The sequence below is a fragment of the Anolis sagrei genome, chromosome 2, assembly GCF_037176765.1.
Source record: "Anolis sagrei isolate rAnoSag1 chromosome 2, rAnoSag1.mat, whole genome shotgun sequence".
Lineage (NCBI taxonomy): Eukaryota > Metazoa > Chordata > Lepidosauria > Squamata > Dactyloidae > Anolis > Anolis sagrei.
Genome location: NC_090022.1, coordinates 167,994,019 through 168,020,859, shown reverse-complemented (window position 1 = coordinate 168,020,859; position 26,841 = coordinate 167,994,019).

Genomic DNA, 26,841 nt, shown 5'->3' with positions numbered 1-26,841 from the left:
CCCTTTATGAACCATCTAGGACCTTAAGATCATCTGGGGCGGCCCTTCATCACAAGTATGTTTGGTGGAGATGAGAGACAGGGCCTTCTCGGTCCCCTTGGCTGTGGAATGCCCTCCCTATAGATATTAGATATTAGACCCTTTTAATATTCCAGAAAAAAAGTCAAGATGTGGCTTTTTGACCAAGGGTTTGCAAATGCAGAGTAACTGACTCAGGAAAATGGAACTATTAGACAATGAGTCCGGACAATGTTTTTAACAAGGAGACACTATGAATTTTTATTTTATTGATTTGTTTAGTTTTTAATTGTATTTAAGACAATGTAAGCATTGAATTTTGCCCTGTTAACCACCTTGAGTCGCCTACAGGCTGAAAAAAGTGGTATACAAATACAGAAAATAAATAAATAACCGAGGAGAGAGTATCAGTCCCTGTTTTCTCTGGTTGTGCAGATACCTTTGCTGATGTCAACACAGGATGCCATAATGATAATCTGGCAGTGATAATGGCAGCAGGATGGGTCTGATCCATCTTCTTTTCCCTGTGCTGATGAGCGCAAGAGAAAGAGGTTGACAGCAGCCTGCATTGACAAACAACTGGTTTCCATCTGACTGTTCACACTGTATTCAAACTGTGTGGCTGCTCTTGAGTTTTATCCAAACTCCACAACATTCCCCAACTTACCTTAACATGGAGCTAAACCATTTCAACTTGTTTACCTTGCAATAAGGATCAGAAGACCCTAGATGACATATAGACAATCAAGAGTGACTTCAGAATCAGTGTGAGTACCCCACTGGAGATTTTCTTCCAGTTTGAAGTATAGTCAGTGATGATTCATTGAATAAGGATTTCCAACAAAATATGGATCCATCTGAAAGTTTTCCTATCTATTCCACATTTAATCAATTTACTAATCAAATTATTTTCTGGCACTTTATTAAATGCTTTGCTGAAATCCAGACAAATGCTGTCTAAAGCATTCCCACATCTGCTAAACTACTTACCCTATTTTTTCAAAAAAAGATATAATATTAGTTTGGTAGGATTTGTTCTTTATACAGTCATGCTGGCACCAGGAACAATGTTTAGCCTTCTGCAGTCCTTTGGCACTTTGCCTGTACTCCACAATTTCTCAAAAATGATGGCAAAAGTACATCCGCAAGTTCCTTCAGTATTTTGGGATGCAGTTTGTCTGGTACAGAAGATCTGAGGTTATTTAGGTTAATTATGTGATCCCTTGATTTGATTTGCAATCCAAGTCTTTTGTCTAGATCTCCACCAATGCATGAAAACACACAGCTGTGTTTTGGAGATAACTGAAGTATAATTAGTATTGAGCAGTTCTGTCTTTTTGTAAGTATTTTGTTAACATTCTGCTGTCCTTGTTGAACATGTTGAACATATTTTGATCTCCCCCCCCCCCCCCCCACACACACACACCTTTTTTTGCTTTCTGCTTAACTAGCCAGTTCTGCTCATTCTTACACTATTATTACAACCTTTGGCTATATATCTGTGCTCTTTCTTCATGATTCATCATTACTTCCATTCTCTATATTTGATTTAAAAATCCACTCTGAGTTTGCTGTGCAGTCACACTTGCTCTTTGAGTTTGTTGTTCAGCCACACCTTATTTTCCAGGTTTTTTTTAATTTTTCTTCCTCCTTGTGATTGTGCTTTTACAACAACTTTTTCAGGAAACTCCCCTTCTGAGTGTCTTTTCCCTTTAGCACCTCTTGTCAATGAATTGTACCTGAGCTTGCTAAAATTGGCTTTCCTAAAATTCAAGGTCTGCATTTAGCTATGCTCTTCTTTGCTCTTCCCATCATTTGACTAGCATCAAAGTGCCACACCTTTGAAGTATGAAACCTAAGAGCTTTGAAAACCTACTTTTTAAAGACTACTAGTCCCAGAATCCCTCGGGTATCATGGTACATAGCTAGTTTGCCAATGCTGAAGAAAAAAAATCAGAACACATACTGGATGTCCAAACCCAAGAGAACCATAATAGATTAAGATAAAGAGTGCAAAACGGCAAATGCCTGGGGACAAACAACGGAATCAATAGCTTGACTTTAACAAAAGGAAGTAAATCTCTGGGAAGTCCCTCAGTAAAGCAAGAGCTATTCTACTCAGAAAGTATCATGGGAGTGTTCCGTTAATGTACTGTTTATTTTTCTATTAATTAACATTATTTAGACATAGTTTCCTCTTTGGTAAGTACTTGGGTAGGCGCTTGCTTGCATCTACAATTCCTGAAAGCAAATCTTTTTAAGTTAATCAGTACAAGCTACACTTGGGATTTAAATCTCTATTTATTTTATTATCACATGAAAGAATCTATCATCTCAAAGGCCTTCTTCCAGCTGGGCAGGATTATGAGAAGTTTTGTTCATTTAAATCAAGTCAGGTTTGAGATTTGCTATTGTAGACAATTTTAATACAATACCCCTTTGTACTTATTTGGTTGGGGGGGGGGGTGAATTACTCCCAAAATCTTGTGGTGGTTGACTGTGGGGTGAGGTGTCTCAATATGTCAGACCAAGAAAGAAACCACTGATGAGTATTCTTCAACTCCCATGTGTTATCAAAACAAAGACCCCAAAAGACCTCAAAACCCGCAGCCAAGAACGATACCATAAAGCGTCTTACTGGCTGACATCTAAGGATAATCTGTCCTCAAGAAACATGGTCCTGATAACATCTGAAGATGACCTTTCCCCCAGATACATAGTTGCACAAGTACCCACAGGGGTTGGGGGCGGGCGGGGGGACGGGACAACAGCAATACAGAACAAATGCAATTACTCGTCTGAGCGGTTAGCATAATTGCCTGCTCGCCATCTTTCCTGGCCAACAATAAACCCTTCCACCCTACGGAGTCACTCCATGCCTTGCCTTTGTCTCTCCCTGGGAACCAATGAAGGTGTTTTGGCACCCATTGTTTCCCCAGCCCAGACCCATTTTCAGATCTTGGCTGGCAGAATTAAAGCCATCAAAATCCATCAACCCTGAACCTTCCCCACATTCCTTTCCTCATGCATCCAAAGAAGGCAGACAAAGAAAACAACCACAAGCTTCAAACTGACCAATGATGGTTCCTTAAATTTCCCACCAGTCCATGGAACCAATCAGCTGCAGCAACAGAGAGTGGAAACCTGAACTCACAGTTTAGCGGAGCTGAAATCAATCACATATCACAAGCAAACAACTAGAGAATTCAGCTTTCAACTCCTGCTAGCATCTAGGGCCTTCTCATTCTTGTTACAGCATATATTCCTTGAATTGTCTGCATTTCATTGAACAAAGCATATTCTTTAGCCAAAATGATACCTGAAAGAAATAAAGTACATGCTACATATGGATAGAATATACAGAAACCCACAATGCAGAGCTTCTCTATAGATACACCTCTCTCCAGTCTGTAAAAATGGTGCAATCCATACTCAACCTTCAGTGCACAGACAGAATTACATATCAAACTTTAGAAGCAAGGAGCAACCCTTTAAGACATGCCATATTTTACATATCAAGAAAAACAGATTTACATACAGTTCATGTTTGAACAGCTCTGTAGGACATTTGGTTTGTTTTCCTCGGAATCTGAATTTTCCTTATGAAAAAATATTTGACCAAAGCACCTTCCTGATTTCATGGAAAATTAATTAAGTCCTTTTCGTCCTTTTGGGATCCACCCAGCTGTTTTAGTTTTCTTGGGAAATGTTCTTTTCTCTGCAAACAAGTTGGGGCAGAACACTCTGTTCCCATAGGAAAGTGCTGCTGGAGGTTGTAGAACCAAGAAAGACCTAAACAGTACAGGCCATTTTTTTTTGCTGAGGAACAGCTTTTTGTGTTGCAGAGGAGCTCACCACCTGTCACTCAAGTCCGTATCTCATCCTCAGTATTTCACAAGCTCTTTCATCTATACTGAAGAGAAGGTTTGTTTGTTAACTGCATCATAAAGACCATTTTGGATTAAAAGCAGACATTTTTACATTATTTTACTGAAATTCTCAACAATCTGTGTATCTCTCCAGGACTCCGGCTTTATAAAATGGGTCAGAGGTCATCCATAGCAGGCTGGTTCCAGAACTGTGTTGGGACACCAAAAATGCATATGGTTATATAAATTCAGATAGTTATATAAAATGGCATATGGCAACTGTGAAAGAACTACAGATCAGTGTGGAGAGAGAGTTGCATTCTGCCTCCTTGATGCAGGATCTTAGTTTTCTATAAATCCACATCTCCTCTCAAGCTAGAATCACAATTTTGACTGCAGAGAATTTTCATTAATGTCACACCAGTCATACATGCAAGAATGATACAGGATTTTGACAAATTTGGATTTTGACAAATTTCGCTTGTTGAGGATACAATGATTGATGAAAGAGGTTTAGTTGAGACATCTTTTCCCCATAATAACTCTTTCAGGAGTGAATTTCCCTTTCCGAGAGGTAGATTTCTCACACTTTCTGCTGTCTCACCCTCGTTTGTAACTATGACTTGTTTGTAAATCGGATGTTTGTAACTCAGGAATTTATGTAACTTGGGGGTGTTTGTAACTTGGAGACAGCAATGTAGAAGCACATGGCTTCTACATAGCTAACACACATGATGCAACTTCTGTACTACTGCACAAGATCATGTAACAAGAAGATCTCTGGCCATTTATTATTAGGATACCAGTAAGTTGAAGGAGTGGTGGAGGTGGTGTTGGTGTTTAAATATACCAAAGCTAAGGTCATCTTTAGTTACTACTTAGTTGGAAGATCCCAACACATCCCAGGTGCTTTAGGCTATATTTCAAAGGAATGAATGGGCAAAACCACCTTCATATATTCCTTGCCTAAGAAAACCCTGTGAAATTCAGGGATTTGCCACAAGCTGTCAGGTGACATGGAATCATAGAGTTGGAAGAGACCTTGTGGGTCATCCAGTCCAATTCCCTGCAAAGAAGCAGGAAAATCTCATTCAAAGCACCCCTGACAGATGACCATCCAGCCTCTGTTTAAAAGCCTCCAAAGAAGGGGCCTCCACCACACTCCACTGCTGAACAGCTCTCACAGTCAGGAAGTTCTTCCTCGTGTTCAGGTGAAATCTCCTTTCCTGCAATTTGAAGCCATTGTTCCGTGTCCTAGTCAGGGGCGGCTCAACCCATTACGCAAAGAAAGCATCCGCAGTATAGTTGATTTTGCCCAGGGGCGCTCTTGGGGGAAAATAGACCTTGACATATGCGAGTTGTAGTTACTAGGATGTATAGTTCACCTAAATTCACCAATGACGGAATTGAACCAAATATGGCACACAGAACTCCTATGATAAACAGAAAATATATATCAATGATTGGTTTGGGGGGGGGCACCAAAATACTGTTTGCTTACTGTTGAAAATTACCTAGGGCCCCCTCTGGTCCTAGTCTCCAGGAAGGCAGGAAACAAGCTTGCTCTCTCCTCCCTATGACTTCCCCTCACATATTTATACATGGCTATCATGTCTCCTCTCAGCCTACTCTTCTGAAGGCTAAACATGCCCAGCTCCTTAAGCCGCTCCTCATAGGGCTTTTCCTCCAGACCCTTGATCATTTTAGTCACCCTCCTCTGGTCGCTTTCCAGCTTGTCAACATCTCCCTGCAATTGCGGTGCCCAGAACTGGACACAATATTCCAGGTGTGGTCTGACCAAGGCAGAATAGAAGGGTAGCATGATTTCCCTGGATCTAGACTATACTCCTATTTATGAAGGCTTTTTTTTTTTTTTGCCACTACATGACATTGTTGGCTCATGTTTAACTTGTGGTCCACAAGGATTCCAAGATCTTTTCCACACGTACTGCTCTCAAGCCATGCATCCTCCATTCCGCATCTTTGCATTTCATGTTTTTTGCCTAGGTGGAGTACCTTGCATTTGTCCCTGTTGAACTTCATTTAGTTAGTTTTGAAAGTAAATGCATGCATAAGGGAAAGGGAAGGGTGCAAGGCCACAGAAGTATCTTGCCAGCATGCTTTGAGCTCTTGAACTCATCAAAGAGATGACCTGGGAGCAATAAATAAATAAGTTAAGTTCCTGCATTGCATCAGCAACAAAAATAAGGAGAAAATCACCAACACTGTCAAAATAAATTGAATTGGGCCGGGAGAGTTTTCTTGGCAGGGGGTTGGACTGGATGGCCCAAGAGATCACTCCAACTCTATGAATTTATGGTACAATGAAATATTTGGTTCCCCCCTCCCTCCCCCATCTTCCTGGATCCCAGAGTGGAACTGCAGTACATCTATGAGAAATTTGTCACTGAGCATGACACTGCTGAACAAAGGGCAGATCCTCCAAGAGATCAAAATCATTAAAGGCATCAAGTTGAGTGGAAGTGGTTGTTACCTTGGTTGGTACCTGCATTACCTTTATTATTGCTTCAACTCAGGCCCGTAGCCAGGATTTTGTTTCGGGGGGTGGGGGCTGAGTTTGGTTCAGGGAGGGGGGGCAGAGTCTGAGTGAAAAAGGGTCCACCCTAGCAAACCTTTTGTATCGTTACCCCAATACCCCCATGCATATGGGATATATTGAGCATGGTGATCAGATCATGATATGAATAAACATAACAGTTTAAATAATGTACCAGTAAGGCCTTCTCGCGGACCACCATGGGAATTTCGGGGGGGGGGGGGGCTGAAGAACTAGTGCAATTTTTTGGAGTCTAGCAAGACTGTTGTTGTGTTTTCAGTTTGTTAGGATTACAGGTTTGATCTGATTTTGTCTGAGTAATTAAAGTATTTTGGAGTTTGAACTGTTTTAGAGTTTTAAAAGTGTTTTTATTTATTATACTTCAGTCTGAAATCTGTTGATACAGGGCAGTTAAGAGCAAATAAATCATCAAATCAATATATAACTGACTAAAATAAGGAGTTTTGAGAGATGATAGATAGATCGATCGATCCATCGATAGATAGATAGATAGATATTTTGAAAAGGGTACTCCTCATATGGATGAGATTCTGTGACCGCTATAATAATCATCATTGATAATATCTATAGACTGGCCTTAAACTTTGTCTTTTGGGGAAAAGTAGTAGAGGGGGGGGGGCAACAAAGAGAAACAGACTATTTAAATAGCATTAGAAAGTTTTGAGAGATCCTGTGGGGTAGAAAAGAAAGAGATCTTGCAGTAGAAGAAAGATAAATCTAAGCCATGAAAATACCTATGCCTCTATATTTGGGAGTTAGTCATATTAAATGCAATAGAATTTACTTCTAGTTGACCATGCAAAGAATTTGGGCTACAAATCTGCCTACCAGGTGCACATTATTTTTCTATTCAAAAAGTACGGGGGGGGGGGGTGGTGGAAAAGCTTCAATGACAAATAAGTGATGATATTCAAGCCTGAAATATGGAAATATAAGAAACTCCTTTCTCTTCCAAACAGAAGGAGCGGCCCTCTCCCTTTCCACATCTGAAGCAACTTCCTCCAAAGAGCAACCTTCCTTTGTTGTTTCCCGCTTTAATAGCAATCCTGGTGGGCTAGCCACAGCAGCCAACCAGATTTCAAAGAGGATAGATAAGTGGGAATATAGTTTGTTAGCAACTGACTATGGCTAATATTTGGGGTTGTTGTAAAAAATCTTGGGGTTCACTTGATTTCAGTCCCCAGCACTTCTGTTGTATTTATTGGGGGGATAAATGACCATAAATACATAGATAATGAAAGATAATAAACATGTTACACATACTCCACATTGCTTCGAATCCACCTAGTACTGAGACCAAGTTATAAGGAACTCTTTCAAATGGAAGAATGACAGGAATTTTACAGAATCAGCCATTCAGGCTATTGGGATATCTCAGGATGTTATCTCGCAGAGGTGGCAAACTAGTACATGATGTCATGCAATACCTGTTGCTGCCCTACCCCTTCCCTATGATGAAATCACATCAGTCTCTGAACTTACCTTGTGTGGTGAGTCTGAGTGTTCCTATGGTGGTATCACTTGTGTTCCATTCACTTTAAAATAATTTTAAATCGTTTTTCCACCATTGTAAAGTTCCAGTAAAAATAGTTAAAAGAAACACAAGGAGGGGAAGTGGCAGAGTGGGAGGGTGAAGATTTGTCACATACTTAGAGGTGGGCTTCACACTATCAGACTGTTGCAATTGAGTGTTGACACCAGCTGTGTGAAGGATAGTGGCAAGCATGCAGTAATGTACTCGGTCTAGCCTGAAAGCGTGTGTTTCAGGTAGGATTGCATAACTTCTGGTTCACAAGCCAAATGTAGATCTCCAGCATTGGACTGTGGCCTGCCAGATGTTCAATAAGACACATGGAGCACTTGTAGTTCAAGGCAAGATGTATAATTGAAAGTACACGAATCCTAGTAAAACTGCCAGTCATTATTGATGTGCAGACTTTGATGTGTTTGTACATGAGTGTGAGTGTGTGGTAGACGTGCAGAAAAGGTCACCAATAAAGTCCTGGCTTAGTTCATTACAACATCAGACACAGATCTGCATGGTACCAGAAATAGACCACATCACAACTATAAAAATAATATAAGTAAGCTGCAAAACAATCAGGTCACTATGACTCACAAACAACAAATTTGAAAAGATGAGTGTAGGTTCTGAACCTCTGATTACATGAAAGGGTATACGATACATTATTAAAGTGCAGGAGGATGTAAACATCAAAATCCCTCAAGATGAAATACAGACATGCGAAAACACAGGCTTGGTTTAATTGTAAAACTTATCCAAGTTATATTCCTCCTTGAATGCTGTGTTTATTTCTGTAACTCTAGAGTTACACCAAGCAACAGAAAATGTCACACTGAAATTCTTTTAGCAAACTGTATAAGCAATTATTATTATTATTTTAATTGCTATCTCAATATAAGTTATTGTCGAAGGCTTTCATGGCCGGAATCCATGGGTTGTTGTAGGTTTCTCCGGGCTATATGGCCATGTTCTGGAGGCAATTTTTCTCCTGACGTTTTGCCTGCATCTGTGGCAAGCATCCTCAGAGGTAATGAGGTCTGTTGGAACTAGGAAAAATGGGTTTATATATCTGTGGAATGACCAGGGTGAGACAAAGGACATTTGTTTGCTGGAGCTAGCAGTGAATATTTCAGCTGATCACCTTGATTTGCATTCAATGGCTTGGTAGCGCCTGGGGGAATCTTTTGTTGAGGGTGATTTCATGTGCCTGTTTGTTTCCTCTCTGTTGTTTTTCTGCTGTAATTTTTTGAGTTTTTTTAATACCGGTAGCCAGATTTTGTTCATTATCATGGTTTCTTCCTTTCTGTTGAAATTGTCCACATGCTTGTGGATTTCAATGGCTTCTCTGTGTAGTCTGACATGGTGGTTGTGCGAGTGGTCCAGCACTTCTGTGTTCTCAAATAATATGCTGTGTCCAGGTTGGTTCATCAGGTGCTCTGCTATGGCTGATTTCTCTGGTTGAAGTAGTCTGCAGTGCCTTTCATGTTCCTTGATGCGTGTCTGGGCGCTGCGTTTGGTGGTCCCTATGTAGACTTGTCCACAGCTGCATGGTACATGGTAGACTCCTGCAGAGGTGAGAGGATCCCTCTTGTCCTTTGCTGAACGTAGCATTTGTTGGATTTTCTTGGTGGGTCTGTAAGTGGTTTGTATGTTGTGTTTCCTCATCAGTTTCCCTATGCGGTCAGTGGTTCCCTTGATGTATGGCAGGAACACTTTTCCTCTGGGTGGATCTTCATCTTTACGCTCGTGGTTTGTTCTCGGTTTTGCAGCTCTTCTGATATCTGAGGTGTAGTATCCATTGGCCAACACCCAGTTTAGGTGTTTCAGTTCATCTTGGAGAAGGTGGGGTTCGCAGATTCTTTTTGCATGGTCTGCCAAGGCTTTAATTGTGCTTCTTTTTTGACTTGGGTGATGGTTGGAGTTTTTATGTAGATATCTATCCATGTGTGTGGGTTTTCTGTAAACGGTGTGACCCAGGACTGGGATAAAATAGACAACTTCACTTACAGGAAAATGGAGAAAGACATGGCTGTCCACATCAACAGACAAAAACAAAAATTCCAGAAACGCCAAAAGCAACAGCCGAAACCAGAACTGGATACATCACGGACCATCATCAACCTGACAGACAGACAACTCTCTGAAGACCAAATATCCATACTAGCGAAAGGAGGAAATTTTGCTGTAACTGCCACCAGGATCCCAGTAGAAAACATCATTGCCAATGTCGAATCAGCAATTTATCGCCTCCCTGAGGAAGAAGCAGGAGAAGTAAGAGCGGAAACAGCAAGGATCCTGAAAAAGGCAAAACTTCCCTCCAGTAACATTACAAGGAAAGAAAGACAAGCCATCAGAGAGCTCAACTCAGATCCTGATATCCTCATTCTGCCAGCAGACAAGGGGAATGCCACAGTAATAATGCATACAGAACAATACAAGGAGAAGGTCAGAAAACTCCTGGATCCTACTATATACAGAAAACTTAAACAAGACCCAACTTCCAAAATAACCAGGAAAACCAACACTCTGGTTAAGAACTCCTCAATCAACTTCGACATACGACAACAGCTATGTAAATCAGAAGCCCTTCCACCCAGGCTTTATGAACTCCCAAAAATCCATAAGGACTCCACCCCGCTCAGACCCATCGTGAGTGCCATTGGATCCCCCACATATGACTTAGCAAAATTTCTTGCTGCACAGTTACAAAGCCATACTGGCCTCACTACACACTACATCAAGGACTCAGCCCACTTCATTGAAAAAATCAGCAATCTCAACCTAAATACCAACGACAAACTGATCAGCTTCGATGTGGTATCTCTATTTACCATGGTCCCGGTAGCAGACACCATGGCACTCATCAACCAGAGGTTCCCAGAAGACATCACAGCTCTGTTTCACCATTGCCTCACCACCAGCTACTTTCAGTGGGACAATGAGTTCTATGAACAGAAAGATGGAGTAGCTATGGGGAGCCCTCTCAGCCCGGTCATAGCTAATTTCTACATGGAACACATGAAAATCAAGCCCTGGAAACAGCAACCAAAAAGCCCACCATATGGTTCAGATATGTGGATGACACCTTCACCATTTGGAGCCATGGAGAAGAACTCAACAGGTTCCTGGACCATCTGAACAGCATCCACCCAAACATCCAGTTCACCATGGAAAAAGAAAATGAAGGAAGACTGCCTTTTCTAGATGTCCTAGTCATCCGCAAACCAGATCAACAATTGGGTCACACCGTTTACAGAAAACCCACACATACAGATAGATATTATCTACATAAAAACTCCAACCATCACCCAAGTAAAAAAAGAAGCACCATTAAAGCCTTGGCAGACCGTGCAAAAAGAATCTGCGAACACCACCTTCTCCAAGATGAACTGAATCACCTAAACTGGGCTCTACAGGCCAATGGATACTACACCTCAGACATCAGAAGAGCTGCAAAACCGAGAACAAACCACGAGCGTAAAGATGAAGATCCACCCAGAGGAAAAGTGTTCCTGCCATACATCAAGGGAACCACTGACCGCATAGGGAAACTGATGAGGAAACACAACATACAAACCACTTACAGACCCACCAAGAAAATCCAACAAATGCTACGTTCAGCAAAGGACAAGAGGGATCCTCTCACCTCTGCAGGAGTCTACCGTGTACCATGCAGCTGTGGACAAGTCTACATAGGGACCACCAAACGCAGCGCCCAGACACGCATCAAGGAACATGAAAGGCACTGCAGACTACTTCAACCAGAGAAATCAGCCATAGTAGAGCACCTGATGAACCAACCTGGACACAGCATATTATTTGAGAACACAGAAGTGCTGGACCACTTGCACAACCACCATGTCAGACTACACAGAGAAGCCATTGAAATCCACAAGCATGTGGACAATTTCAACAGAAAGGAAGAAACCATGAAAATGAACAAAATCTGGCTACCAGTATTTAAAAAACCTCAAAAATTACAGCAGAAAAACAACAGAGGGGAAACAAACAGGCACATGAAATCACCCTCAACAAAAGATTCTCCCCAGGCACTACCAAGCCATTGAATGCAAATCAAGGTGATCAGCTGAAACATTCACAGCTAGCCCCAGCAAACAAAAGTCCTTTGTCTCACCCTGGTCATTCCACAGATATATAAACCCATTTTTCTTTGTTCCAACAGACTTTATTACCTCTGAGAATGCTTGCCATAGATGCAGGCGAAATGTCAGGAGAAAAATTGCCTCCAGAACATGGCCATATAGCCCGGAAAAAACTACAACAACCCATCAATATAAGTTGTTTATGTGAATCTCAGTACTTCAAAAATAATTATTATTGTATTGTTTTGATCATATGTATTAAAACTAAATATTATTCTTACACATTCAGCACATTCCTCTCAAAACATAGGAACAACAATAAAACACAATAGCTCATATGACAGTCAACAGACCATTAGGTTACACATTATTTGCATTGAGAGAGTATACAGCAAAAACATTCATATTAACAAGAATTACTGTCATACAGTTTGAGATAGGTAATACCATTTTCTAGACAGATATATCAGTTATTACAATATTAAAAACAAAAATAAATACCTGCTTGGCCATGCCTTAAAAAAGGGGAATAATTTATAATGCCACATTTCATTATTATCACAGAGCATTAATCCTTCCAACTTAAAAATAGAATATAGAGGTGTTGGTTAAAACTATGAGAACAACCTAAGAATTAGTAATATTATGACTAATAATAAAACCAATCCAGTTGTGTATGCATCTTATGGCTTTTGCAGCAGAGATGAAAAATTGCTACCACTTAGGAACAGACGAATGCGTCATGGTGGATGTCTCAGTTTTTTGACGGCTCACTACTTCTTCCACCCAAACATCACCACATTCCTTCTTAAAAACTGTTTTCCCCTACCTAACCTATGGCTGTAACAAAGGTACAGGCAGAGTTTGGACACAAGAAAAGCTAATCTGTCTTAGTTGTGGCAGTGGGGGGAAGGATAAAGCAATGGCAGTTTTGACATTCATGGAAAGGAGTTTTTCTCGCTTATTTGCTTGCTTTGAAGTGTACAGTGCGGGAAGAAACTGGTATCTAGGAGCTTTGGTGTAGCTGGCAGAATGGGTTTAGTCTCCATCTTCAAATGCAGAACTTTATTAGACCTTAATACAGCCTACTTATACTAAAATAATAGGATTTTATTATTGAGGACTCAGCAGGAAGAGATAAATTAGTAGGAGTTATATGTAGGGACTTTTTAAAGTGAAGTTGTTTAGGGTAAGTGAGATGCATTTCCTCTCCTCCTGTTGGATCCTTTGCAAGATGGAAGCTAGACAGTTCCCTTGTCTGAGAATGGGATGTGGCTGTCCACTTGAGATGGATTTGCACTCCTAAATAACAGTAGACATATATGAAAGGGTGGCATCCTGGGTCATTGGAGGAATATCAGATGCACTGTTAGAATAATCATCCGGGGAGGCCCTGCTCTCGCTCCCGTCAACAGCACAGATGTGCCTGGTGGAGACGAGAGACAGGGCCTTCTCAGCTGTAGCCCCCCGCCTATGGAACACACTCCCAAATGAGGTAAGATCCGCTCCCTCCCTCCTGGCTTTTAGAAAAAAAAAACATGGTTTTGGAACCAGGCCTTTGGGCAGTAGAAGTAAATGTATGCAGCATTTAGGAAAGACAATGACTGGAACGGCGATTTGACGGACGAGACTGTTTTATTGTTTTAATGATTGTTTTATTTCTCATGGATGTATTTTTAAATTTAATTTATGTCTAATTGTAGTGTATAATTGTAATTGTAATTGTTTGTACTGGCATTGAATTTTTGCCATTATTTATGTGTAAACCGCTTTGAGTCCCCCTCGGGGTGAGAAAAGCGGTATACAAATACTGTAAATAAATAAATAAATAAATAAATAACATCCATGTTGAGGAATACATATGTATGTGTAAAGTCCAGGTGTGCCAATAACAGCATTCTAGCCAAGAACTTTATTAGGAGCAAATGTGAGAGCCTAAATTAGTGACCAAGTTTTGAGTACTTAAAAGAGTTTTTCTAGATATTTTTCTAGCGGTTATCTAGTTTTTCTGGATAACTGTTTTGAGTCCCCCCAGGGGTGAGAAAGGCAGTATATAAATACTATAAATAATGTAAATAATAATATTAGGAACATTAAATCATATGTTGAAAATGAAAACAAATGAGAATGCCCCAAACTGTCACAATTACAGATGCTGTATCTCTAAAGGTACATCTTCACTGGAAACTGAATTTTGTGTTTGGGCTTGGGTTCCATTTCCAAGATATCTCATTATGTACATGCAAGTTCTACAGAAGTTATGCACAAGTATTCATGAGTAAAACTAATTTATACCTTATAAATAACAGTACATTTGATTTTCTGTTTGCTAGCTCTTGTGGGCTGGAGGGCTGGTGAATTGTTCAGCTTTTGTTTAGTTGTATTGTCGAAGGCTTTCATGGCTGGAATCACTGGGTTGTTGTAGGTTTTTCCAGGCTATATGGCCATGTTCTGGAGGCATTTTTCTCCTGACGTTTCGCCTGCATCTATGGCAAGCATCCTCAGAGGTAGTGAGGTCTGTTGAAAGTAGGAAAAATGGGTTTATATATCTGTGGAATGACCAGGGTGAGACAAAGGACTTTTGTCTGCTGGGGTTAATGTGAATGTTTCAGCTTTTGTTTAGTTCCTCTACTTCAGATATCCTCAGTCTCTCATATTTCTCAGTAATTATGTTTATTTTTTCACTTGTAGTATTATATGAACAATTATACTTTATAAATAAATAATATTTGTTGAGTTTCTTCAAGTCATGTCCAACTGATGGTGGCTGTATGCCAGGCATGGGCAAACTTCGGCCCTCTAGGTGTTTTGGTCTTCAACTCCCACAATTCTAACAGCAGGTAAGCTGGCTAGGATTTCTGAGAGTAGAAGATGAAAACACCTGGAGAGCCGAAGTTTACCCATGCCTGCTCTATACCATCATATCACACCAACATTATGGGGAGGCTCAAGAGGAGATCACCTCAGATGTGGACAACGCTCAGGCTTGGAGGAATGTCACCCTTAGAAAGAGACATAGGACCTGGAAGCCTCCTCAGAATACTTCTGCTCAGCTGCAGTTACACAATAGATTCCAAATTCTCACACAACTATCACTTGACCAAGAAATACAACATATTAGGGAAGACCAGAATGGCTTAGAATCATAGAATCATAGAATCAAAGAGTTGGAAGAGACCTCATGGGCCATCCAGTCCAACCCCCTGCCAAGAAGCAGGAATATTGCATTCAAATCACCCCTGACAGATGGCCATCCAGCCTCTGTTTAAAAGCTTCCAAAGAAGGAGCCTCCACCACACTCCGGGGCAAAGAGTTCCACTGCTGAACAGCTCTCACAGTCAGGAAGTTCTTCCTCGTGTTCAGATGGAATCTCCTCTCTTGTAGTTTGAAGCCATTGTTCCGCGTCCTAGTCTCCAAGGAAGCAGAAAACAAGCTTGCTCCCTCCTCCCTGTGGCTTCCTCTCACATATTTATACATGGCTATCATATCTCCTCTTAGCCTTCTCTTCTTCAGGCTAAACATGCCCAGCTCCTTAAACTGCTCCTCATAGGGCTTGTTCTCCAGACCCTTGATCATTTTAGTTGCCCTCCTCTGGACACATTCCAGCTTGTCAATATCTCTCTTGAATTGTGGTGCCCAGAATTGGAAACAATATTCCCGGTGTGGTCTAACCAAAGCAGAATAGAGGGGTAGCATTACTTCCCTAGATCTAGACACTATGCTCCTATTGATGCAGGCCAAAATCCCATTGGTTTTTTTTGCCGCCACATCACATTGTTGGCTCATGTTTAACTTGTTGTCCACGAGGACTCCAAGATCTTTTTCACACGTACTGCTCTCGAGCCAGGTGTCCCCCATTTTGTATCTTTGCATTTCGTTTTTCAAAGATAGTAGGGACAATAAATTGGGTTATTGAGACATTTTTGTGCTAACATGAATATGTTAAAGGGTGGAGGCAATCACATATGAAAGGAAATATTTTTGACTTCGAGCATTTGCAGAGGATCAAATATAACATTATAACTTGCAACATACCTGTCAAACTATCTCAAAGTTTGACAGGTATGTTGCAAGCTTGTAATGGAATGGTCTACATTTCCCATAATTCTTTATTTTGTGGGGGTAATGCACATTCTTTTTCACTTCTTTTATCCCCGTCCATTACTAGGATGCTATATTCATCACATCTGATGAGGTTGTAATTGATATCCTGAGTCCAAGACCAACGTTAAGTTGTTAATTGTAATATTTCTTTGCTTGCATTTTATGACTGACTTTGGAAATGCTAAGACTCCTTAAACCAAAACATTTCAGATATCCAATCACACCAGTTCGCTCACAAGAATGGCCTTGAAGCTATTTGCCATTTATTCATTTCCATTTTGCAACTGTCAGCCTTAACTCTACCAAGCATAGACAACCACTTCCTAGCTAATGAGAGAATGTGTCATTCTCCAGCAGTTCCATTATAATGCAAACAAATGCCAACATGTTTAAAAGCATAACACCAATCATCCAATTCACATACTAAATCACCAGTACAAGCATGTACATACAACAAATGCAGACTAAACATGGCAAGATGTATGCTACTGACAGTCTGCAATGTTGTTTCCTGTTCATCAGAACTGTTAGCCACCGCCTCTTTCCTGCTTATTGACACTGCTTATTGTTGCTTTTAAAGAGCTATAGGGGTTTGGTGATTTTCTGTCTTTAGAAAACCTCAAACCTTGATGCTTCCTAACTCTGAACATGCTTGTCATTTCAGATTTTGAATGCTCATCCGGTCTGAAGGAATTACAGCATTTGTTTACTTGTTCTGCCAGACAAATGGCAAGTTACAAGAATTTTGAGTTCACCTAAACCCAAATAAATTCAAATTACAAAAGAGCCAGAGAGAGACAGAGATCCCATATAAATCTTAGAAATAATATTTTTACTGAAAGAGCTATTGATGATGGAACAACCTATCTTTAAATAGGTTGGATAGGCATTTTTCAGGAGTCTTACATTTGTGTATTCCTGCATAGGATTGGACTAGATATCTATTGTAGTCCCTTTGAACTCTGATTCGATAATTCCATATAATGGACCATGGGGAAAACACCAAAGATAAGGGGAGAGTTTCCTACATCTCTTCCCCTATCAAATGGACATAACTTGAAAGATGATGGTCACAGGAATTAACATAAAGATTGCAGTACTCAAGATATCTGCACTAAACTAGGAAATATGTTAGCAGGTCCCAAATGCACAATTAATATGCAAGATATTGAAACAATAAATTAAATTCAATTATCTGTGGATAAATTGTTTTCAGAAACTTCTTTGGATATATCATCAGTAATATTCTCAAAGCTTTTTGCTTTAAATAGGTTTGCTTGCTGGAAATGATGAGTTTTTAATAGCATGTGTAAGTACATGCTGTTCTTACTTGAGAATACTCAGTACCCTCCCATTCAAACTGCTGACTTGGTCCACAGCTGCTTAGCTTCAATAAAGCTGGTTATAGGATATGTTGTCATTTAATTAATCATGCTAGGTTCTAATATAACCTGAGAGTTAAGAAGGCAAGGAAAGAAGGAAGGGAGGTGGATGGTCTAAATTAATTGTTGTAAAAATTATCACCTAGACTTTAGCTAATTATATGATATAATAGTATGAGTCAATAAAACAAACAACACATCTACAGCAGAGGTGGGCAACTGCATGTGACTGAAAGTCATCTGTTGACTTATGGTGACTCCATGAATTTCATAGGGGTTTCCCAGACAATGATAATTCAGAGGTGATTTTGCTAGTTCTTTCCTCTGAATTATAGCCTACAGAACTTGGTATTTGTGGATGGTCTCCTGTCCAAGTGTGAGCCATCACTGACCCTATTTAGGTTCCCAAGATCAAGCAGAAAAGGTAGGGGCTATATTAGGTCCTCAAGAAGACCTTGGAGAGCTTTCCCACGCACCCTAGGTGTGTGTGCCTAACCTATCAAGAAATGAATTTCCCCATGAATTTCTAGGAATCAATTTCTGCAAAAATAAACATCATTGAGCCGTTTTGCCCACAAATGCATTTTAGGAGATGAGGGGATTTTCACCACACTTTGTGGCTTTCTCAGGACAGGAGAGTCCTTTCTTTGACAGCTTCTAGTAACTTCTGGTTTCAAACAAAAATGTTTTTCTTGGGTTTAAATTAGCCCAAAAATGGGTTTTAAATTAAATTAACCCTAGAGGACATTTTGTGTCAAAGATTTTGAATTTTTAAAAATATTTTTATTGTGTAAAGATGGCATACAGAATACAAAAGAAAGAGAGAGAAAATGAAATACACACAATACGAATACATTGATCCACCAAGAAGATTTTGGACAATGAACTTCTAGCTTCATTTTTAAAAATATGACTATTTGGCAGAAAGGAGTGATTGGTTCGCAGACATTGCTTTCTCAAATTCTCAGCTAGACCCAGGGTCATTAAAACACAGAGTGGCAGGCAGTTGGAGTGGCAACTGTGTTAATAAAAACCAAGAAGGTACCTAACAGCTCTCTAGAATTGCATTCTGCATCTTTGAAAAGTTTCTTTGTGCTTAACATTGCAAAAAGAGTTTATTAAAGCCATTTACTTAGCCTTGGGAGTTATTTCCACCCTGGTGGAAGCTGAAGTGAGCTCATTTTAAACAGAAGGATAAAAATTCTTCCATTTCCGCCCTTTCCAGCAGTGAATTCCCACCCCCATTCCTGTTTTAATCCATCATTTAATAAACAGGCTGAAAATGAAAAACCTACTCCTTCTTTCAGGAGCAGATTTTACCTCCCACACTCACCATTTTCATGCTATAATTAGGGCAAACAAGTAGAAATACAAATAATTCCCCACTTCAGATTTTGGCCTGGTTTGCAATAACCTCCTTTGTCTGCCATCAAATTACCACAGTTTCTTTTAGGATAGAGTGTTGCCATCAATATTTACATGCCTTGCAGGACAATGAATAGGGAAAACAATACATCCATCATGTTGTACCTTTCAGATATCTAAGGGTGCATCTACACTGTAGAATTTGTGCACTTTGACACTACTTGAACTACCAGAATTTCAAAAAGTTAGCTTTATCCTAACTGTCATGGTGACTGCTCTGTGCTGGAACAGGATACAATTTCAGGCCTTCCCAAAACCTTCCCTATGTCTACACATGCCAAATAATATGTTCTCACCTTGAAGCTGCTGTGAGCAATCAACACAATGTGTGGTCATTTCCACAGCAGAAGTGCTGCTTCTAGCATTTAATTAATCACAAGAAGATGAAACTCCAAGGAACCCACACTGTTTTCGATATGTGAGCCAATTGATTGGGCTGTATTCAGCATGATCCAGTGTATATACATATCAAAAAGAACCACTGTTGTTTCACCAGCCAGAAGTAACTCTTCAGCAAAGCCTGGCTAGTAATGTCACTTCTGGTAATCACATGGCTAGATGTCTTGTTTTGATCTCTCCAGAAGCGAGATCACCAGCAAGGTTGTTTTTAGCAAGCACTGGTACTGATGTGCCGACTACCTGGACAAGCATCTGGACTGCAAAACAGCTTTTAGACACTCCTTAACAGCTGGCTATGGGGCTTCTAGTCCAAAGGGCATCTCTTCTAGGACAATGTTAAGAAATGATGGACTTCCAAATGTTATATAGAGAAGAAGTACACACACACAAAGAATGCAAGCATGAGCCATCTCCTCCACTTAATAATGAGAATTAGGCGAGCAGGTTAGTAAGAGGGAAATTCACTCTTAAGTAATTTTCTATATTTCATATGTTTTCCCAATTCCAAACTGCCAAGCTAATGCAAAAATTACGAACTCACTTGTGCTGGTACGGCTGTACCAGGAGCTCCAACTTCTTTTTCTTTCTTTGAGTGTTTGCATGTATTCCAAGGTTCCATGCATTTTGCAATAAGGTGGCTTCACTTGGTTTGCAATTATAGGGCCATGACCCATTAATCATCATTAGGTTCTTTAGTTCCGCCCCTTTTTCTGGGTGTAGGAGGGGAAAAGGGGACCTCTAGTTCAGTTCACACAGAGAAGCCTTTCGTACTAATTGTGAATCAGTTCCACCTTTTACAGCCTTTGCTGGGGGGAATTCAGTCCCACAGCTCTACAGAGAAGCATAGCCTTTGCTGGGGGAATCCAGTCCCACAGCTTTACAGCCAGCCATCGCTGGGAATTGAAGATCTTCTTTCCTCTTGGAAATCTACAAAAGGACTCTGTTTGGTAAGGACCACTTGCGGCAGCCATAACGCAATTTGGACCGGGTGTAGGGGCCCATGCCAGCGGAGCCTAAGACAGATTGCCCAGGTAGAGGTCAAGGATTTCCCTGATAGTGAAGAAACAGTTCATGATAGTTGCCTGTCCCTTGTGGACAAGATAAAGAAAGCCACCAGTTGATTCAAAGCCTTGAAGTATTTGTTTGATTTATTGAAGAACTGAGCAATAATAAAGAACTTTGTTAAACTTTCCAAGTTTCTAAAGACTTTGTTTAGGGAAATAAAAAGGGCCTCTAATCTGAGGCACCCCCGGCGTCCCGTTGGGCATACAGAAAACACGTCCTGTGTACAGATTCTTTCACAGGTCCAGCGCGTGACAGTACATCACTACAGGTTGAGCATCCCTTATCTGGAATTCTGCTATCCAAAATCCTTGAAAATCCAAAACTGTCCACATGGGTAGCTGAGATAGTAATGCCACTGGCATTTTTTTTGAAGATTCAGTGTGTTGTTGTTCATTTGTTCAGTCGTCTCTGACTCTTTGTGACCTCATGGACCAGTCCACGCCAGAGCTCCCTGTCGGCCGTCACCACCCCCAGCTCCTTCAAGGTCAGTCCAGTCACTTCAAGGATGCCATCCATCCATCTTGCCCTTGGTCGGCCCCTCTTCCTTTTGCCTTCCACTTTCCCCAGCATCATTGTCTTCTCTAGGCTTTGCTGTCTCCTCATGATGTGGCCAAAGTACTTCAACTTTGTCTCTAGTATCCTTCCCTCCAATGAGCAGTCGGGCTTTATTTCCTGGAGGATGGACTAGTTAGATCTTCTCGCAGTCCAAGGCACTCTCAGCACTTTCCTCCAGCACCACAGCTCAAAAGCATCGATCTTCCTTCGCTCAGCCTTCCCTAAGGTCCAGCTCTCACATCCGTAGGTTACTACAGGGAATACCATGGCTTTGACTAGACGGATGTTTGTTGCCAGTGTGATGTCTCTACTCTTTATTATTTTATCGAGACTGGACATTGCTCTCCTGCCAAGAAGTAAGCGTCTTCTGATTTCCTGGCCACAGTCTGCATCTGCAGTAATCTTTGCGCCTAGAAATACAAAGTCTGTCACGGCCTCCACGTTTTCTCCCTCTATTTCCCAGTTGTCAATCATTCCTGTTGCCATAGTACATGGTGTTTATTTATGTTTTTAAAAACTAAACCTCCAAATTATGAATTATGAGACACAGCTTCATTGGGACATTCAGCGAGTCTACGCTGCCCTTTCAATTTGTCCTGTAGTAACCTTTTTGTGAATTGCCCTGGAATGTTGTCCCACCACAACTCGGACTTTAGGGTTGGCTGGCTGCTTCTACAGAGGGACAAATCTTTCCCTTATCCTGATTGGGGCTTTTTGATGCTTAGCAGAATTCTGGGAAATGTAGTTTAGGGCAGGGCCTTTTGAATTCTCTAGCATAGGGTTCCTCACCTTACCAAACTACATTTCCCAGAATTCTGTGTTTTCTCAGTCTCTTTCCCAGCAAACCCTGCTTTCTCCCTGCTGTTTCCCTCTCCTAAAGACAAATGGCAACCTCTCCTAAAGACAAATTTGTTTACATTATTTCTATCCCGCCCATTTCAGCCCGAAGGCGACTCAGGGCGGTATTAAATGGCAACCATTGGTGGTGTTCAGAATACTCTTTGATTTTAGGTGAACTATACATCCCAGTAACTACAACTCACATATGTCAAGGTCTATGTCTCAAGAGCGCCCCTGGGCAAAATCAACTATACTGCAAATGCTTACTTTGCGTAATGGGTTGAGCCACCCCTGTCTGTAACCTACCCTGAGAAGGGTGGGGTATAAATATAGAATAATAATAATAATAATAATAATAATAATAATACAAAATGTAAAATAAATATGATACCCAAAATACTTCTGGTTCCCAGAATTAAAAGTAAGATATGTTCAACCTGTAAAACAAACGAACTTGTTATATACTATTGGACAGCCATTAAAGTTTGGTCATGAAGTCAAAATCCATCTATTCAGAGGCAGAGGCAAAACTTACTACAGTGAATTGTAATTCTGGTTCTTAGGCCCCTTCCACACAACTGTATAAAATCCACACTGAACTGGATTATATGGCAGTGTGGACTCAGATAATCCAGTTCAAAGCAGATATTGTGGATTATCTGCCTTGATATTCTAGGTCATATGGCTGTGTGGAAAGGCCCTTATAATCCAAATAAATTTTGCAGCAGTGTCTCTATTAAAGTAAAGCCTTATTGACAGTTCTATATACTGCAATTTCAGAATGGCAGTGATGACTCGTATAATGCAGTTAATGAGTTAAGTCTGCATAATATGAGTCCACACGGCCAGTTCAATGCAGGTAAATATCATTCTGAAATTGGTGTATATGAAAGTAGATAAAGCTTTATAAGGCAATATAAATGGGCCCCGGATATTTCAGCTTCATCATAGTTATCAGACAAAAAAACTAGAGAATACGGAATTCTTCCAAGACCATTTCATACATTCTTCCTCTAGCTTAGAATCATAGAATCATAGAATTGGAAGAGACCTCATGGGCCATCAAGTCCAACTCCCTGCCAAGAAGTAGGAAAATTGCATTCAAAGCACCCCCAACAGAAAGCCATCCAGTTATCCTGTTTAACATCTTAATTCTGAGAAAGCCTAGCCTAATTTGAAATAAAGTTCATGCAGTGTAGTGGTCTCAGCATTGGGCTACCACTCTGAGGACTCAGGTTCAAATGCATGTTTGTTCATGGAAATCTATTAGGTAACCTCGAGCAAGTCACTCACTCTAAGGCCGGATCCAGACAGACCTTTATCCAAGAAGCATCCGCATTTTTAAAAAAACACAGATGTTTCTGGGGGCCTGTCCACACCCACCCTAGAAAGCGCATGCTTTCTGGGGTGGGTGTCCAGATGTTCTCTCAGGACTAGCCTGAGATAATGTGTGGAGGCCCTACCTCCCTCCCCCCAAGCCCCCAGACCCCTTAGAAAAGTAATAGAAACGTATGTGTCCTCCATTAGAAGCCTTGGCTAGCTCTCCCGGTGCATAGAAATGACACGCCAGGAAAACGGGGGGGGGGGGGGGGGGGGGACATTTCTATTACTTTTTCTAAGGGGTCTGGGGGCTTGGGGGTAGATATTCTCACAGTTTACCAGTGAGAATACTGTCTGGACTGCAGTCCAGACCCAGAAATAGTGGATTTATCCCATGCCTTCCAAGAAGGTGTGGAATAAATCCACTATCAAATTACAGATACTAGAACATTTTCTGGACAGTCCCTCCTTTATTGTGGAAGTTCCAGCAATTAAGGTCCTGTCTGGAGGGCCCTTAAAGCTCAGAAGAAAGCAAAGGTAAACACACTGTGAATAAATTCTGCCAAAAATCTCCCCACTAATAACAATAACAAAAATAACCCTGCAACAGAGTTGCCATAAACTCAAAATGACTTGATATTCCTAATAAATATAATAATAAAAATGTATTTCTAACCCATCCTCTCTCCCAGAAGGGACTCGGGGTGATTTACACATACAAAAGGCTAATATTCTTGAACACACACAGAGAGCAAAATTTGAAATGTATTGTTGAAGGCTTTCATGGCCGGAATCACTGGGTTGTTGTAGGTTTTTCCGGGCTATATGGCCATGGTCTACAGGCATTCTCTCCTGACGTTTCGCCTGCATCTATGGCAAGCATCCTCAGAGGTAGTGAGGTCTGTTGGAAGTAGGAAAATGGGTTTATATATCTGTGGAATGACCAGGGTGGGACAAAGGACTCATGTCTGCTGGAGCTAGGTGTGAATGTTTCAACTGACCACCTTGATTAGCATTTAAGGGCTTGGAAGTGCCTGGGGGGAATCTTTTGTTGAGAGTGATTTGAAGTGTCTGATTGTTTACTCTCTGTTGTTTTGCTATTGTAATTTTTGAGTTTTTTTAATATTGGTAGCCATATTTTGTTCATTTTCATGGTTTCTTCCTTTCTGTTGAAATTGTCCACATGCTTGTGGATTTCAATGGCTTCTCTGTGTAGTCTGACATGGTGGTTGTGAGAGTGGTCCAGCATTTCTGTGTTCTCAAATAATATGCTGTGTCCAGGTTGGTCCATGAGGTGCTCCATACACCATGGCTGACTTCTCTGGTTGAAGTAGTCTGCAGTGCCTTTCATGTTCCTTGATTTGTGTTTGGGTGCTGCGTTTGGTGGTTCCTATGTAGACTTGTCCACAGCTGCCTCACCACCAGCTACTTTCAGTGGGACAATGAATTCTACGAACAGAAAGATGGAGTAGCCCTCTCAGCCCAGTCTTAGTTAATTTCTACATGCAACACTTTGAAAAACAAGCCCTTGAAACAGCAACCAAAAAGCCCACGATATGGTTCAGATATGTGGATGACACTTTCACCATTTGGAGCCATGAAGAAGAAGAACTCAACAGGTTCCTGGAACATCTTAACAGCATCCACCCAAACATCCAGTTCACCATGGAAAAAGAAAATGAAGGAAGACTGCCTTTTCTAGATGTCCTAGTCATCCTCAAACCAGATCAACAATTGGGTCACACCGTTTACAGAAAACCCACACACACAGATAGATATCTACATAAAAACTCCAACCATCACCCAAGTCAAAAAAAAAGAAGCACCATTAAAGCCTTGGCAGACTGTGCAAAAAGAATCTGCGAACCCCACCTTCTCCAAAATGAACTCAACTGGGCTCTACAGGCCAATGGATACTCCACCTCAGACATCAGAAGAGCTGCAAGACCAAGAACAAGCCATGAGAGTAAAGATGAAGATCCACCCCGAGGAAAAGTCTTCTTGCCATACATCAAGGAAACCACTGACCGCATAGGGAAGCTGATGAGAAAACACAACATACAAACCACCTACAGACCCACCAAGAAAATCCAACAAAGGCTACGTTCAGCAAAGGACAAGATCCTCTCACCTCTGCAGGAGTCTACCGTATTCCATGCAGCTGTGGACAAGTCTACATAGGGACCACCAAACGCGCGCACAAACACAAATCAAGGAACATGAAAGGCACTGCAGACTACTTCAACAGATAAGTCAGACATAGCAGAGCACTTGATGAACCAACCTGGACACAGTATATTATTTGAGAACACAGAAATGCTGGACCACTCTCACAACCACCATGTCAGACTACACAGAGAAGCCATTGAAATCCACAAGCATGTGGACAATTTCAACAGAAAGGAAGAAACCATGAAAATGAACAAAATCCGGCTACCAATATAGCAATTTTAATTTTAGTTGGTTGTTGTTAGTTTTATCACCAACAGTCAAAAACAGAGGGAGAGGGAAACTCCAAAAGTTTCCCCTGTCCCGTTTTCAGGTTTTTCGCGCATTGCACAATCGCGTCCGCCATTAACAAAGCGATTAGGATATTTCTAATATTTTGGATTATATCAAAAAAATTTGATCGGGAAATTCAGAAATCATTTCAGATTTGTACCGCCAGCACCCCCTATATAGAACCATTTTTTTTTCTTGATCACCCAAGCCTACATTTTATCATGTCAGTTCCATTTGAGTCTTTCTTCAATATGTATGACTTCTTGCCTTTAGAATCCTGAAGTTTGTGTTTCAAAATAATTCTACATCTCAAAAGTCATTGGTATGGTAATTTAAATGGTTGCCATGCCTTTACTTTTTTCAGCTGAAAGAGATCAGAAGATGAAATGTCATTGCCTACCAGGGGTAAAATAAGACCTTTGTTCTCCCACCAAGCTACAATTCATCAGGGCTTGTCCAGAGGGAAGGCTGCTTATTTGTGGTCCTCATTTGCCATAATATAGAGAGGGAGTGGGTTGAAATACGTTGTCAGCACCATAGGGATGGCATTCCTACATTGTAATTGGTGATTTTTATATGTTCAATTACAGTTATTTCACTATGACATTGTGATTGGTGGAGGAATTTCTCAGTTGCTATGGACTCTTTCATGGGGATATGGTTGCCATGAGGTTTTACTATGAAATAATTATTATGATGAGCTTAGAAGTAACCCAAGTTACTTGTCATTAATGTCTTGTTATCCATAATACTATCCATAATATTGCAATATAATAATAACATTAGAGGGAACTCAACTCCTTTTTGTAGTTGTAAACATAATCATGGAATTGTTTTGAGTAGGGGAGGGGAATGTCACAGAATTCAAACACCAAATTAGAATATATTTCACATAGCTGGCTTGTGCTGAACCAGAAAAGCAGGCTAATGTCTCCTCATGATCACAAGGAGAAAAGAAATGTACTCACCTCAAACCTGCTCTGATAAATCCAGATGGTGTATGGCCAGTTCCACAGCATAAGAACCTCTTCTAGCCTTTATTCCATCACTCGGGAACTTTCAGGAAACTCCAGACTGACTCCAGGTGTTTTTGATGTCTGTTTACAGCTGGATCAAGCTGATTCTTGGGCAACAGAATGTCTACATATAAAAAAAA